Here is a 9,176-nt window from a genome sequence, read left to right as displayed (position 1 = left end):
TCGTCCCAGAAATCTTTCAATCAGGTTGTAAATTCCAGCTGGCCTGGTACATTGTTGGCTGCCTCCAGTCATTCGGGATACACTGTTTCAATTACTCAATATTTTTAGACAAAAACAGACAAATCTAACGAAGGCTGGGATAGTCAATACAATCAAATTTTGCAACGGCAATGATTACAAGGGCAGTCATCACGTGGCTAATAGGCTAGCGTATCTATTTATGTCCGGGTTAGGTGAGGGGAGGGTTTGGCCAGTGTAGGCCGTCATAAAGGTTAAAAAACATCCATGCTTTGGCATGCATATCTCTTAGTAGTTGATCGATGCTAAACACATTTGATTTAAGGTGGTTGGGCAGACAGTTCCCATTCAGTTGTCAAAACGTGGGTTGGGAGCATGTTTTGGCAGTCAGGTTGCATAAGGACCAGCAGGATACTATTCCCCTTTTTAATTTATTTTTATTTTTATCAGTGTATTTTTTTTTTAACGGGCCAAATACAAGCTGAGGAATTGAGGGTTGATCTACTCTTGCCTTGTTAGATTTGAGCTCATCTCACTCTGGCTAACATGAGTTGTTGATCTTAGGGAGGGAGAGAGAGGAAGGGGAGAGGGGTGAGCAAGAGGGAAGGAGAGAGAGGAAGGGGAGAGGGGTGAGCAAGAGGGAAGGAGAGAGAGGAAGGGGAGAGGGGTGAGCAAGAGGGAAGGGGAGAGAGGAGAGCAAGAGGGAGGGAGAGAGAGGAAGGGGAGGGGTGAACAAGAGGGAAGGAGAGAGAGGAAGGGGAGAGGGGTGAGCAAGAGGGAAGGAGAGAGAGGAAGGGGAGAGGGGTGAGCAAGAGGGAGGGTGAGCAAGAGGGAGGGTGAGCAAGAGGGAGGGTGAGAGAGGAGAGCAAGAGGGAGGGAGAGAGAGGAAGGGGGAGGGGTGAACAAGAGGGAAGGAGAGAGAGGAAGGGGAGAGGGGTGAGCAAGAGGGAAGGAGAGAGAGGAAGGGGAGAGGGGTGAGCAAGAGGGAGGGTGAGCAAGAGGGAGGGTGAGAGAGGAGAGCAAGAGGGAGGGAGAGAGAGGAAGGGGGGAGGGGTGAACAAGAGGGAAGGAGAGAGAGGAAGGGGAGAGGGGTGAGCAAGAGGGAAGGAGAGAGAGGAAGGGGAGAGGGGTGAGCAAGAGGGAAGGAGAGAGAGGAAGGGGAGAGGGGTGAGCAAGAGGGAAGGAGAGAGAGGAAGGGGAGAGGGGTGAGCAAGAGGGAGGGTGAGAGAGGAAGGGGAGAGGGGTGAGCAAGAGGGAAGGAGAGAGAGGAAGGGGAGAGGGGTGAGCAAGAGGGAGGGTGAGAGAGGAAGGGGAGAGGGGTGAGCAAGAGGGAAGGGGGAGGGGTGAACAAGAGGGAGGGAGAGAGAGGAAGGGGAGAGGGGTGAGCAAGAGGGAAGGAGAGAGAGGAAGGGGAGAGGGGTGAGCAAGAGGGAAGGAGAGAGAGGAAGGGGAGAGGGGGTGAGCAAGAGGGAAGGAGAGAGAGGAAGGGGAGAGGGGTGAGCAAGAGGGAGGGTGAGAGAGGAAGGGGAGAGGGGTGAGCAAGAGGGAAGGAGAGAGAGGAAGGGGAGAGGGGTGAGCAAGAGGGAGGGTGAGAGAGGAAGGGGAGAGGGGTGAGCAAGAGGGAAGGGGGAGGGGTGAACAAGAGGGAGGGAGAGAGAGGAAGGGGAGAGGGGTGAGCAAGAGGGAGGGTGAGAGAGGAAGGGGGAGGGGTGAACAAGAGGGAGGGGGAGAGGGGTGAGCAAGAGGGAAGGGGGGAGAGGAAGGGGGAGGGGTGAACAAGAGGGAGGGGGAGAGGGGTGAGCAAGAGGGAAGGGGGGAGAGGAAGGGGGGAGGGGTGAACAAGAGGGAAGGGGAGAGAGCCTACCTGTTCATGGTGGTTTAATCAATAGGACTGTAATGTAAAGGCTCCCTGGTGCAGATCCATTCAGGTGTATTTATTTATTTTGAAGAAGAAGAAGAAGAATCCTTTCTAATGATCTAAAGTCACGCTGTTGCTACATCCTGTAGGTAGCTGTTGCTACTTCCTGTAGGTAGCTGTTGCTACTTCCTGTAGGTAGCTGTTGCTACTTCCTGTAGGTAGCTGTTGCTACTTCCTGTAGGTAGCTGTTGCTACTTCCTGTAGGTAGCTGTTGCTACTTCCTGTAGGTAGCTGTTGCTACTTCCTGTAGGTAGCTGTTGCTACTTCCTGTGGGTAGCTGTTGCTACTTCCTGTGGGTAGCTGTTGCTACTTCCTGTGGGTAGCTGTTGCTACTTCCTGTGGGTAGCTGTTGCTACTTCCTTACAGGCCCTACTGCCTGTAAACACAGTCCAGTTCATAGTGAATGATGACAGACCCTACTGCCTGTAAACACAGTCCAGTTCATAGTGAATGATGACAGACCCTACTGCCTGTAAACACAGTCCAGTTCATAGTGAATGATGACAGACCCTACTGCCTGTAAACACAGTCCAGTTCATAGTGAATGATAACAGACCCTACTGCCTGTAAACCCAGTCCAGTTCAAAGTGAATGATGACAGACCCGTGTGGCAAATGTCTTATTTACATAAAGGCCCACTGTAGCTCTGATTGGCTATGGCGCACCGGTCTGCATAGACTCCGGTCCTGGTCTAGACGGATGTTTTATGTACTGCAGTGTCTATTATTATAATATAATAATATATATTATTAATTGTCCAAACGCTTTCCCACTCTATTTTGATATAGAATTTTCACAAATACCTTCCTCTACGTGTTTCACAAACATTCAACAAATTTATAAACACTTAGACGTGTTCATTTCCAGGTGTTCATTCTTCCTGCGAGGTGTTGAGGAGATTTAATGGTGCTAACATGCCAGTTTCAACATGTCAGTTTCACTTTTTAAAGGTATTAAATGATGAGGGCCCTCTTTTCTATTGACATGTGTTTTCTCCCAGCTCCTCAGAGTGGCACCATGTCAGTGATGAAGATCGGGCCAGACTGATCAACAAATCTGAAGATGGAGAGTTCTGGTAAAATGGACCGACGTGTACTCCCAATATACCTTTACATGAACTATCATAAGGAGACCTATTTTAGTCATGTTGTCATGTTTTAATGGTAATGTTTTAATGGTAATGTTTTAATGTTATAATGGTAATGTCCTAATGGCAATGTTTTAATGTTATAATGGTAATGTTTTAATGTTATAATGGTAATGTTTTAATGTTATAATGGCAATGTTTTAATGTTATAATGGCAATGTTTTAATGTTATAATGGCAATGTTTTAATGTTATAATGGCAATGTTTTAATGTTATAATGGCAATGTTTTAATGTTATAATGGCAATGTTTTAATGGTAATGTTTTGTTATAATGGTAATGTTATAATTATAATGGTAAATTGTTACAATGGTAGTGTTTTAATGTTATGGTAATGTTTTATTGTTATAATGGTAGTGTTTTAATGGTGTGGTAATGTTATAATGGTAATGTTTTATTGTTATAATGGTAGTGTTTTAATGGTGTGTGACCTACATCTTTGTGTTCCAGGATGTCGTTCTCAGACTTCCTCAGTCAGTACTCTCGTCTGGAGTTCTGTAACCTTACCCCAGACACCCTCTCAGAAGATGAGAACCAGAATTGGGCTCTTAACAAGTTTGAAGGCGCCTGGAGGGAAAGGTTCCACAGCCGGGGGCTGCCGCAACTTCCCCAGTATGGACCCTGACAAATAACCTTCTTTTCTGTCTACATCTTACTGACCCATACCATCATCCTCTTCCTGCTTAAATCTGAAACGTTGGTTTTGCAGCCAGGGAGATCTAGGGATAGCTAGACCATATTTATTTTACCTTTATTTAACTAGGCAAATCCGTTAACAATTTCTTATTTACAATGACTGCCTGGGAACAGTGGGTTAACTGGTCTAGGAACAGTGGGTTAACTGGTCTAGGAACAGTGGGTTAACTGGTCTAGGAACAGTGGGTTAACTGGTCTAGGAACAGTGGGTTAACTGGTCTAGGAACAGTGGGTTAACTGGTCTAGGAACAGTGGGTTAACTGGTCTAGGAATAGTGGGTTGACTGGTCTAGGAATAGTGGGTTGACTGGTCTAGGAACAGTGGGTTGACTGGTCTAGGAACAGTGGGTTGACTGGTCTAGGAACAGTGGGTTGACTGGTCTAGGAACAGTGGGTTGACTGGTCTAGGAACAGTGGGTTGACTGGTCTAGGAACAGTGGGTTGACTGGTCTAGGAACAGTGGGTTGACTGGTCTAGGAACAGTGGGTTGACTGGTCTAGGAACAGTGGGTTGACTGGTCTAGGAACAGTGGGTTGACTGGTCTAGGAACAGTGGGTTGACTGGTCTAGGAACAGTGGGTTGACTGGTCTAGGAACAGTGGGTTGACTTCCATGTTCAGGGGCAGAACGACAGATTTGTACCTTGTCAGCTTGGGAATTCGATTTTGCAACCTTCCGGTTACTAGTCCAACGCTCTAACCACTAGGCTGGCTACCCCGCTCTAACCACTAGGCTGGCTACCCGGCTCTAACCACTAGGCTGGCTACCCGGCTCTAACCACTAGGCTGGCTACCCGGCTCTAACCACTAGGCTGGCTACCCGGCTCTAACCACTAGGCTGGCTACCCGGCTCTAACCACTAGGCTGGCTACCCGGCTCTAACCACTAGGCTGGCTACCCGGCTCTAACCACTAGGCTGGCTACCCGGCTCTAACCACTAGGCTGGCTACCCGGCTCTAACCACTAGGCTGGCTACCCGGCTCTAACCACTAGGCTGGCTACCCGGCTCTAACCACTAGGCTGGCTACCCGGCTCTAACCACTAGGCTGGCTACCCGGCTCTAACCACTAGGCTGGCTACCCGGCTCTAACCACTAGGCTGGCTACCCGGCTCTAACCACTAGGCTGGCTACCCGTCTCTAACCACTAGGCTGGCTACCCGGCTCTAACCACTAGGCTGGCTACCTGGCTCTAACCACTAGGCTACCTGCCGCCCCATATGACCATATGGTCAGGGTTTCAACTATTATGAGGGGTGGTATCCCTCTTACTAACGAAAAGACAGTCCTCCATCCCCCTTCTAAACTGGCCTATAAATGGTGAAAATCACAGGACCCAGAATAGAGCCTTGGGGACACCAGTTGTCAATTTCACATTGTCCAATGTAACTCCATTCACTGATTTGTGATCTGTATATTTCCCCAAACAACATAAAACTAATAGCTGGACCCTGTTGCTTCCCTCCCCAGTTTCATTCTGGCAGAACCCCCAGTTTGTGATCAAGCTGGATGAACCTTCCTCGTTGGACTGATCCAGAAGAACAGACGCAGAATGAGGAAGACAGGAGAGGACATGCAGACCATTGGATCTATGAGGTTAAGTATGTTTGGGATTAAAAGTCTGTAGCTACACAACCATTTTAGATCAACCATAGTCATCACCTGCATGGAGTTACATTCCATTTGCTTAATGTAACACACACACGAACAGGCTAGCTTGCATGCCCGGTCTGTAACACACACACACACACACACACACACACACACACACACACACACACACACACACACACACACACACACACACACACACACACACACACACACACACACACACACACACACACACACACCAACAGGCTAGCTAGCATGCTCGGTCTGTCACACACACACACACCAACAGGCTAGCTAGCATGCTCGGTCTGTCACACACACACACACCAACAGGCTAGCTAGCATGCCCGGTCTGTCACACACAAACACTAACAGGCTAGTTAGCATGCCCGGTCTGTCACACACAAACACTAACAGGCTAGCTAGCATGCCCGGTCTGTCACACACACACACACACCAACAGGTTAGCTAGCATGCCCGGTCAGTCACACACACACACACACACCAACAGGCTAGCTAGCATGCTCGGTCTGTCACACACACACACACACACACCAACAGGCTAGCTAGCATGCCCGGTCTGTCACACACACACACGCACTAACAGGCTAGCTAGCATGCACGGTCTGTCACACACACAGGCTAGCTAGCATGCACGGTCTGTCACACACACACACTAACAGGCTAGCTAGCGTGCCCGGTCTGTCACACACACACACACACTAACAGGCTAGCTAGCGTGCCCGGTCTGTCACACACACACACACTAACAGGCTAGCTAGCGTGCCCGGTCTGTCACACACACACACACACTAACAGGCTAGCTAGCGTGCCCGGTCTGTCACACACACACACGCACTAACAGGCTAGCTAGCGTGCCCGGTCTGTCACACACACACACGCACTAACAGGCTAGCTAGCGTGCACGGTCTGTCACACACACACACGCACTAACAGGCTAGCTAGCGTGCACGGTCTGTCACACACACACACACACACTAACAGGCTAGCTAGCGTGCCCGGTCTGTAACACACTAACAGGCGAGCAAGCGTGCCCGGTCTGTCACACACACTAACAGGCTAGCTAGCGTGCCCGGTCTGTCACACACACACACACTAACAGGCTAGCTAGCGTGCCCGGTCTGTAACACACTAACAGGCGAGCAAGCGTGCCCGGTCTGTCACACACACACACACTAACAGGCTAGCTAGCATGCCCGGTCTGTCACACACACACACACACTAACAGGCTAGCTAGCATGCCCGGTCTGTAACACACCAACAGGCTAGCTAGCATGCCCGGTCTGTCACACATAAGGGAGAATCTAGTCTGTCTGTCTGACCATGCTGGAGGTAAGAAAGATTCTAGTCTGTCTGTCTGACCATAAGGGAGAATCTAGTCTGTCTGTCTGACCATGCTGGAGGTAAGGGAGAATCTAGTCTGTCTGTCTGACCATAAGGGAGAATCTAGTCTGTCTGTCTGACCATAAGGGAGAATCTAGTCTGTCTGTCTGACCATAAGGGAGAATCTAGTCTGTCTGCGGAGCACCCTATTTCCTATGAACTACTTTTGACCGACGAGGGCGGAGACTGACGAGGGCGGAGACTGACGAGGGCGGAGACTGACGAGGGCGGAGACTGACGAGGGCGGAGACTGACGAGGGCGGAGACTGACGAGGGCGGAGACTGACGAGGGCGGAGACTGACGAGGGCGGAGACTGACGAGGGGGGAGACTGACGAGGGCGGAGACTGACGAGGGCGGAGACTGACGAGGGCGGAGACTGACGAGGGCGGAGACTGACGAGGGCGGAGACTGACGAGGGCGGAGACTGACGAGGGCGGAGACTGACGAGGGCGGAGACTGACGAGGGCGGAGACTGACGAGGGCGGAGACTGACGAGGGCGGAGACTGACGAGGGCGGAGACTGACGAGGGCGGAGACTGACGAGGGCGGAGACTGGACGAGGGCGGAGACTGACGAGGGCGGAGACTGACGAGGGCGGAGACTGACGAGGGCGGAGACTGACGAGGGCGGAGACTGACGAGGGCGGAGACTGACGAGGGCGGAGACTGACGAGGGCGGAGACTGACGAGGGCGGAGACTGACGAGGGCGGAGACCGACACTGACTGGTTTCTTCTCTTGTTTTTGTCCACAGTGGCTGAATGTGTCTCTGCTCCAGAAGAAGGATTCTACATATTGAGGAAGTTTTACTGAACACTCACACATTCACTTTGATAATAAAAAACATAAGTGATGTTTTCATTTCCAGTTTGATTCTGATCCACAACAGCAAAGCCCTGACATTTGGAACGTTTTAAAGCTAATGGAAAACAGGTCTAGTTTGCGGACAAGACTTTAATGCTCCGATGACGCTGTAGGATTACATTTACATGTGAGTCATTTAACAGACTCTCTGATTCAGAGTCACTACAGCAGGGAGTCATTTAACAGACTCACTGATTCAGAGTCACTACAGCAGGGAGTCATTTAACAGACTCTCTGATTCAGTCACTACAGCAGGGAGTCATTTAACAGACTCTCTGTTTCAGAGTCACTACAGCAGGGAGTCATTTAACAGACTCTCTTATCCAGAGTCACTACAGCAGGGAGTCATTTAACAGACTCTCTTATCCTTCTAGATCTATCGGCTGCCTTCGATACTGTGAACCATCAGATCCTCCTCTCCACCCTCTCCGAGTTGGGCATCTCCGGCGCGGCCCACGCTTGGATTGCGTCCTACCTGACAGGTCGCTCCTACCAGGTGGCGTGGCGAGAATCTGTCTCCTCACCACGCGCTCTCACCACTGGTGTCCCCCAGGGCTCTGTTCTTGGCCCTCTCCTATTCTCGCTATACACCAAGTCACTTGGCTCTGTCATAACCTCACATGGTCTCTCTTATCATTGCTATGCAGACGACACACAATTAATCTTCTCCTTTCCCCCTTCTGATGACCAGGTGGCGAATCGCATCTCTGCATGTCTGGCAGACATATCAGTGTGGATGACGGATCACCACCTCAAGCTGAACCTCGGCAAGACGGAGCTGCTCTTCCTCCCGGGGAAGGACTGCCCGTTCCATGATCTCGCCATCACGGTCGACAACTCCATTGTGTCCTCCTCCCAGAGCGCCAAGAACCTTGGCGTGATCCTGGACAACACCCTGTCGTTCTCAACTAACATCAAGGCGGTGGCCCGTTCCTGTAGGTTCATGCTCTACAACATCCGCAGAGTACGACCCTGCCTCACACAGGAAGCGGCGCAGGTCCTAATCCAGGCACTTGTCATCTCCCGTCTGGATTACTGCAACTCGCTGTTGGCTGGGCTCCCTGCCTGTGCCATTAAACCCCTTCAACTCATCCAGAACGCCGCAGCCCGTCTGGTGTTCAACCTTCCCAAGTTCTCTCACGTCACCCCGCTCCTCCGTTCTCTCCACTGGCTTCCAGTTGAAGCTCGCATCCGCTACAAGACCATGGTGCTTGCCTACGGAGCTGTGAGGGAACGGCACCTCAGTACCTCCAGGCTCTGATCAGGCCCTACACCCAAACAAGGGCACTGCGTTCATCCACCTCTGGCCTGCTCGCCTCCCTACCACTGAGGAAGTACAGCTCCCGCTCAGCCCAGTCAAAACTGTTCGCTGCCCTGGCCCCCCAATGGTGGAACAAACTCCCTCACGACGCCAGGACAGCGGAGTCAATCACCACCTTCCGGAGACACCTGAAACCCCACCTCTTTAAGGAATACCTAGGATAGGTTAAGTAATCCCTCTCACCCCACCCCCCCCTAAGT

The 9,176-nt window shown here is 51.0% G+C and overlaps 1 long non-coding RNA gene across 1 annotated transcript; it reads left to right on the top strand.

Moving 5' to 3' along the window:
- Nucleotides 1-2,504: 2,504 nt before the first annotated feature.
- LOC124028717 lies at nucleotides 2,505-7,788 on the top strand. The gene is made up of 4 exons (XR_006837635.1): nucleotides 2,505-3,011; nucleotides 3,533-3,694; nucleotides 5,244-5,369; nucleotides 7,546-7,788. It is a non-coding gene; the product is annotated as an uncharacterized LOC124028717 (long non-coding RNA).
- The last annotated feature ends 1,388 nt before the right edge of the window (nucleotides 7,789-9,176 follow it).

Source organism: Oncorhynchus gorbuscha, unplaced genomic scaffold, assembly GCF_021184085.1.
Source record: "Oncorhynchus gorbuscha isolate QuinsamMale2020 ecotype Even-year unplaced genomic scaffold, OgorEven_v1.0 Un_scaffold_4707, whole genome shotgun sequence".
Taxonomy (NCBI): domain Eukaryota; kingdom Metazoa; phylum Chordata; class Actinopteri; order Salmoniformes; family Salmonidae; genus Oncorhynchus; species Oncorhynchus gorbuscha.
This window is presented reverse-complemented; position numbering and strand designations above follow the sequence as displayed.